Source organism: Pinus tabuliformis, chromosome 2_1, assembly GCF_031772625.1.
Source record: "Pinus tabuliformis cultivar Carrire ecotype Pingquan chromosome 2_1, CPIR1, whole genome shotgun sequence".
NCBI lineage: Eukaryota > Viridiplantae > Streptophyta > Pinopsida > Pinales > Pinaceae > Pinus > Pinus tabuliformis.
Genome location: NC_142299.1, coordinates 957,983,636 through 957,991,022, shown reverse-complemented (window position 1 = coordinate 957,991,022; position 7,387 = coordinate 957,983,636). Strand labels below are relative to the sequence as shown.

At 34.5% G+C, this 7,387-nt stretch overlaps 1 long non-coding RNA gene across 1 annotated transcript; it reads left to right on the top strand.

Annotated features, from left to right (window-relative positions):
* Positions 1-208: 208 nt before the first annotated feature.
* LOC149203821 (uncharacterized) lies at positions 209-5,331 on the top strand. Its single transcript, XR_016253979.1, has 3 exons — positions 209-2,853; positions 3,012-3,113; positions 3,250-5,331. It is a non-coding gene; the product is annotated as an uncharacterized LOC149203821 (long non-coding RNA).
* The last annotated feature ends 2,056 nt before the right edge of the window (positions 5,332-7,387 follow it).

Here is a 7,387-nt window from a genome sequence, read left to right as displayed (position 1 = left end):
GTTTTCTCCTATCATTTTAGATGTGAAAAGTTGGGGAAATGCTGTTGTTTTGAATATAGAATTTGGATTTGGCACCGTGCTCATGAGTGATGTTCACTTTGATTTGGTTATGCTTGTATTTGGAGCCTCTCAACTTTCCATCCATCATGCTTTTGGATTGGCCATCTATAATGTGTGAGATTTATTATTTTTCATAGATTAAGATTTATTGCTTTCATAGATTAAGATTTATTTATTTCATATCTTTTCCTGTGTGAGAGGTTAAGAGTGATTGTTTTTATTTGCTTTCATAGATTAATATTTTTTTCTTTCATATCTTTTCCTGTGTGAGAGGTTAAGAGTAATTGTTTTTATTTGCTTTCATATCTAGAGGTTAAGAATTATTGTTTTTGCTTTCATTTCATATCATGTGGTTTTGATTATTCATTTCATAGGATCCTGATTTGATAATGCACACATGATCCCTTAGAGTAGATTTCATTTCATGCAATTTCGTTTTTGAAAGAGTGGTGTGCTTTTCAATTGCCGCAAGTGTGATAGATTAATATTTCAATTCCTGCAAGTGTGATAGACTAAGATTTCAATTCCAAACACTGTCCTATAATTTCCTTTGAATTGATTGTTGAATTAGAATAGGTGAATTTAGCTTGTCGTTATTTGGTTTAGTAGTTAGATTGTTCTAAATTGGAAGTTAATTTCTAGCATATATAGTGCACGCATGCTTTGCAAGTTTTACGAAACCCCCGTGTTGACAATTAAATGATAGGTAATTAATTTGCCTCAACATTTTGGCACCGTTGCCAGGGAAGTGTGCATAGGAACTAGCTTTCAGTTTAGAGTGTATTTTATTTGTTTTTGTTTTTACTAACCATTTATGGACAAAGGTTCTAGAATGCAACCCAAAGACTACATTAAGGAATGGTATAAAAAAGCGGTTACGCCACAATATTCATCAATTCTTCAAGAGATCCTTGCGACAAATCGAAAGGTCAAGTCGATTTTGCATATCCTTACAAACAATTAGGTACATTTTTCAAGTTTGGATATGAGCATTTCAAAAATTCTAATCCGTAAATGGCTTCATTGGAAGCATGAATATACTTAAAAAAAGTTAGTTTTTAGATAGATAGGAAAAATAAAAAGAAAAGGATTGATAAAATCTTGACTATGCTAACAAAATAAAAATAAAAAAAATTTCAAGTATGCTCTCCTTCTGCACTTCATGTGACCTGGAGGATCAGAAAAAGAAATTGTTTTGTTAGTATATCATAAAAATTATTTAGCTGCAGAATTGATTTAATTCAATTTGATTAAAAAAAACATTTTCTTTATTAATAAATTGTTTTGTTTAATGAAATATATATGTATCCTTTTAAATTTTTGAAAATATAACATGTATAATTTCATTAAAAAAAATTAAACAAAAACATATAAAACAAACAAAACAAATGAAAAATAAACAGAAAGAAATGAAACGCATAAAACAAAACAAATCACAAATAATAAAAACAACTTGTTACGGGAGTGATAATGACTGTGGAGATGCTGATGAGAAAATTGACAAGGTAGATGGCAGATAAGATGCCAACAACATTGCGTGTGATTTCTGTGATAGAGTTGGCTAATAATCGTGTTCCACCAATTCTTGAGGCCGTTCTCCAAATGCCAGTGAGGATTAGTGCTTTGAACGATACCCTTCAGAGCATGTATGATCCGACCATCATCAAATACTCGCCTGCTACCTGATTCATTGTTTTGACAATGTCTGCTGGCATCACAAATCATGATGAAACTAGGAGAAAGAATGTTGGGAAAAGCCTTCTTATCCATTCGCCACCAAAAGAATTAATAAGAAGGTTCTGATAAGCTGACTGCTCAACCTCACATCAAAACCTGCAAATAAAAAATCCAACCACAACAATCGATTTTTGTTGCCAAAACATAACAAAAAATATAACTGTTTTGAAACACGATTTTAAAATATGTTTTCTGAGAAAAATGAGGAAAATTAGAAAAATCCAAGACATGGGTTTTTTCGGGAACAGGGCGAATTAGGTAACCCAGAAATGGTTTTCCAAATTTCACAACCGTTTGAGCGAATTTTATGGTTCTTTGGAGCCTTAATTTCCAGATTGCGTGAGAAAAACGAATTTTCGGATTTAATGCACAGTTGCGGCCATGATCCGATTTCTGTGATCTTCAGGAGAAATATCCACCCAGATCTGATTTCCCTGGCTAAATTCCAGCTTGAGACATTTGGAGAAAACACTTTGAGTTTGGTACAACAACAAAACGGCCTGAATAACGACGTTGGTATCTGTAAATTATGTTTGATAAAGCAGAGGCTGCATCAACTATCATGTCTTCCACAGACCTGACAAGAATAGAGCGTCTTCCTTTTCCATTTTTTTTTGATTTCAGCCTCTTGCTTCTCACCTTCTCAAAAGCCTACTGATCGCTCAACTTAGAAAGGCGGACACCATAGACTCACAGTTCATCACGTGCACAAAAATCATTGCTGTAATTCTGGGTTGCAAGTTGAATATACAATTTGAATGAGCAATTTGTTTATTTATTTTGTAGTGTGCTAATTACGCCGTAAGGCGTTTCCCTCTGAGATGAATTCCCCTAAATGTCTTTCTGTCATAATCTTAACCGTCAGATCTATTGTTAGATGATTGAACAATTATCTGCCGTCGAAAGAAAACATTAAAAAAATCAATTAAACCTAGCGCATCCGTCCGTATACCTTTTTGTGCACCAGCTTTTTCTGCATGAGGAGGAGGAGCGCCAAATGGATGAGGAGAGCCACTTAGGGCGGATTTTTCTGCAGGAGGAGGAGCGCTAGGCCAGGTTTCTTGCTTTTACTTTTTTTGTTTTGTTTTTAGGGTTATCTTTTTTTCCTGGTTTTCTGGTTTTTGGTCTTTTGAGTATTGTTTACGTTTTGTTAATAAGATCTTTGTTAATCTTATCACATATTTCCTTACAGAAAATTGGGTTTATCTTTGAAGAAATTGCAGGGCTCATTAGATTGGAGAAGACTTCAAAATTGTAAATCTCTGTTCTCTACTTGTGCATTAAATTTTTCTGCAGGAGGAGGAGCGCTAGGCCAGGTTTCTTGCTTTTACTTTTTTGTTTTTGTTTTTAGGGTTATCTATTTTTCCTGGTTTTCTGGTTTTTGGTCTTTTGAGTATTGTTTACGTTTTGTTAATAAGATCTTTGTTAATCTTATCACATATTTCCTTACAGAAAATTGGGTTTATCTTTGAAGAAATTGCAGGGCTCATTAGATTGGAGAAGACTTCAAAATTGTAAATCTCTGTTCTCTACTTGTGCATTAACTTGTTATGAGTTATTTTCTTTGGTTTACTTTTAAAATATATGCTTTATTGGTTGCTTCCAATGAATGACAAAATTTTTTTCCACAGTTTGTGGGAATTGTATAAAATGGAAGCCTAGTGTGCTATATTATATCTCAGATCTGTGTGTTGTTCTTCTTAATCTTCAACCTTTTTGAAGGCCTACCTCTCCTACGTATCATCCCTCTCTCCTAACTCTCACATGTACCAATCACAGTGTAATTCCCTGGGTTTATCATAACTCTCACATGTACCATTCACGGTGTGCTCTGCCTTCTCTTTAATCTTCTCCTTGAAATGAGAAAATTTTTGTGTGTCAGAAACTACCAAGTGCTCAGATTTCTCGATTTTATTATGTCCTCTCTCTTTGTATGATTGAAACTAATTTATTCAAAGCATTTGAGAGCTGGAATTATTCATGATACTTCATAAACTAGACTCCAGTAGCGAGCACGTCTTTTCAAAACCATCTGAACTTTTGACGATGGCAGGAATATTTCAAAAATGACAATTAGGAAAGGGTCAAAGAATTGGTCCTCTGCTGATAATCAAATTTTGAGATATTCCCAAATTATACAATTGACATAAATATACCAGTCAAAATCTTGATTCTCATATATGAACATTTTCTTTATAAATTCTACCAAATAAGTTGTGAATACCACATTTCAACTCAATTTGAAATGAAAGGCTGAGAGGCTAGAGTTTACCTCTCTTTTCTATTACTTGCATCTCGCCAAATTGTATTGGCCTCGAAAATTGTTGTAGTCATCCCTTTGCTATCAAGTAAGATAGCTCTCATGCCAAATACGGGGTTACACACTGAAGCCTTAACAATTTTGACTCACTTGGTTCGTTGTCTTCACTGCCACTGTCTGTTCTTTTTCTATTATCAGAAATGAGATTGCATAACTTTTTTTTTATCGATTTTGAAACCTCTCCTTAGAGTGCCAATGATTTAAAAATATTTTTTCATGTTGATATATTTTGTGCAACATTCTCATATGCAGAAAGCTGTCAGTGCAGAAAGTTACTACTAACAGTTTGACACTTTCCATGTTGATATATCTTGTGCAACATTCCCAAAAGCAGAAAGCTATTAAAGCAGAAAGTTACCACTAACTGCAAGAAAGTTAGAAGGCACGATCCCAAGTCTAGCTGCAAGAATTGGGCAGACTGATGGAGAAGGTGTTGGATACTACTGGACTTCTTGCTGAACATCTAAATTTGAAAGGAGTGTGATTTGGTAGGAGATTGATACAGCACGAGGTGACAATTTGGGGAAATTGTTGGTATTTTTTGCTTTCCTTCATCGAATAGGAACTGTACACCACCTTTCTGTTTAAAGATTCTTGGTCAGTGGTATGTTTTCATTGGATCAACTAATATAGTGCTTCCCGCTTCTTTCTTAAATCATTTGAATCCACTGACACTTCTGATCACTTGCACTTCTTATACCATTGTATTGATGATGTAAAATATGTAAATAATTGTATAGCAAATTCAATGGAGTTGGTCTGTAGATGATCATAGTTCATTGTTTGTGATCGACTTGACTGGTGGTGGCCTCTATATACCTCTATATCCTATGTTTCTTTATCAGCCCATAATAATAAAAGTTTATTACAAATGTGTGTGGTGCTTGTTTTTGCTATTGTTCTTTGTATTATGTTTGGCACTTTTTATGAAGTAACCGCGATGATGATACTTCAGGTATTTCATGGCAATGTTGATTTGCTCTGTCTGATTTATAAGATTTCTGTTGTTATTTCATTGGAGGTTGCTATGCACTGTATCATCTCCAAGTGCAGCCGAGGATAGTTAACAACAAATCGTGAACTCCTATGGAAAATGAGCTTTCAAAGGATCTAAAGAAAGTGAATTCTCAAGGAATTTATGTCTTATTTTTAAAACTAGGGTTTTAAGTATATCACAATGTTCTTTAAATTTCCTCAAGTCAATGGCAATGGTTGTTAGAGCATTGTGGACTTACAGGAATGAAGAATAATGAATTTCCAGAAAATGTTGTGTTCAAAGATATCCTTACAGTGTTGAAGTACAAGTAGGCATTGCCTGACATAAAATGGATAACTAAATAATTTTAATGATAAGACAATCGGTATGGTTTATATATGGTTTAAAATTAAAAGTAACTCATCTAAAATAGGAAAAACAATCAACATTAATCATCTTAAATGCATTTGAATCTTCATCTTAGATACTTTGATTTGCAAAGCTTGGGGACCTATCTTAGATACTTTGATTTGCAAAGCTTGGGGACCTATCTTAGATACTTTAACTTACAAAGCTTGGGGACCTATCTTAGATGCTTCGACTTGCATAACTTGGGGACCTTGGACGAATCTAACCAATTAGTAATTTGACCTTCCATTGTGAATCAACAATATCCATAAAAGGTCAAATTGTATGATGAAATTGATGTTTCAAAGCTCATTTGTCAACACAACTATCTGAAACTTTTTATAGTTGAAATTGTCTTACGTACACTCTACCATGATTGCAATTTTTTAAATCCAAAAAATAGTTCAAAGTTTCGTAAACTTGTCTTTTGTTAATGACTATGCAAAAATATTAATGATGTGATCACTTATCTTGCAATAAATAAGATTCACAATATCTTTATTTTGTCAAATAATGGGCATGAAACCTCCACATACACTATCTTACTATGAGCAAGAAGATTCACAATATCTTTATTTTGTCAAATAATGGGCATGAAGACCCTAGGTCTCAAGGCTGCCTGTGATGGTTTATTTTTGGTGGCTCGGTCTAACATTACTTTATTTGTTGTCAATCCTCTCACTACCAAGTTCAAACGTTTGCCAAGGATACGTCCACATGCTAGAGGCTGTGATAATTTTTTCAAGTGTCTCATTGTTCATGGAACAGCTAAGCTGCAAGTTAGTAGAGATTCAGGGGATTATACAGTTTATTTGTTTGGTAATTGGCAGGACAAAAGGTATTTGATGTTGTGTAAACTTGTCTGCTTTTTGATCTGGATCTTTGTTGCTTTCAATCAGCTCTCTCTTGATCTCTGTAATTGTAATTTGAATATGCACTATACGGTTTTACTATCTCATCATTTTGGTTTCTTACAAGCGACTTGACTTTTCATAGGATCTTTGTTTTTTTTCAAATGTTTAATTCCTAATTTGATTTTGTTAAACCAGGTATAGGTGGTTTCAGATCACATCCCTAATGGGATTAACATTGAATCTAAATTAGGTTAAAGAAGATTTGGGGTATTTATTTCCGTTCTTCTCTTTTGTGATACAGGAGTACTACATCAGGCATACTGATGGTTGCCCTGTGTATTCAGAAGCAGAGAAGCAGCATGTGATTCAGTGTTTGGAGGCTACCATTAGACGAAGAACATCAGAGGTATGAGTCCAAGGATCAAATCCATGGGGGAAATTTATTCAAAACCCTAAGACTTGGGATTCCCGGTGCATTCAAATTTGATCCTTTTTAAATTTTAGTCAGTTTAGTGTGAGTTTTGTTGATGATATTTTATGAATTCAGGGTATGCGACTGGAACTCTGCACCAATGACCGTGTTGGGCTTCTGTCGGAGGTGACTCGCATATTTAGAGAAAATGGGATGTTAGTTACAAAAGCAGAGGTGTCAACGCAGGGTGATAAGGTAGCTGATGTGTTCTATGTGACTGATACAGCTGGAAACCACGTTGATGCCAAGACAGTAGAAGTTGTTCGCCAAGAAACTGGACTAACAAATTTTCAAGTAAAAGACAACTGTATGCATACAAAATCTCCTCCAAGGGAACCTGCCATCCAATTCTCCCTTGGTGATCTCTTCAAATCAAATTCAGAGTGTTTTCTCTATAGTCTTGGATTGATAAAATCCTATTCTTAGATGTTGTATTTTGGGCCTCTTGCAATGGAATTAAGTAATTGCCTTTGAAGGTTGTATCAGTATGTATGGACGATGGTTCTCTAAAAACCATCGTCGTTCATCTGTTTTCCACTGTGACAATTACCTTGCTAAAG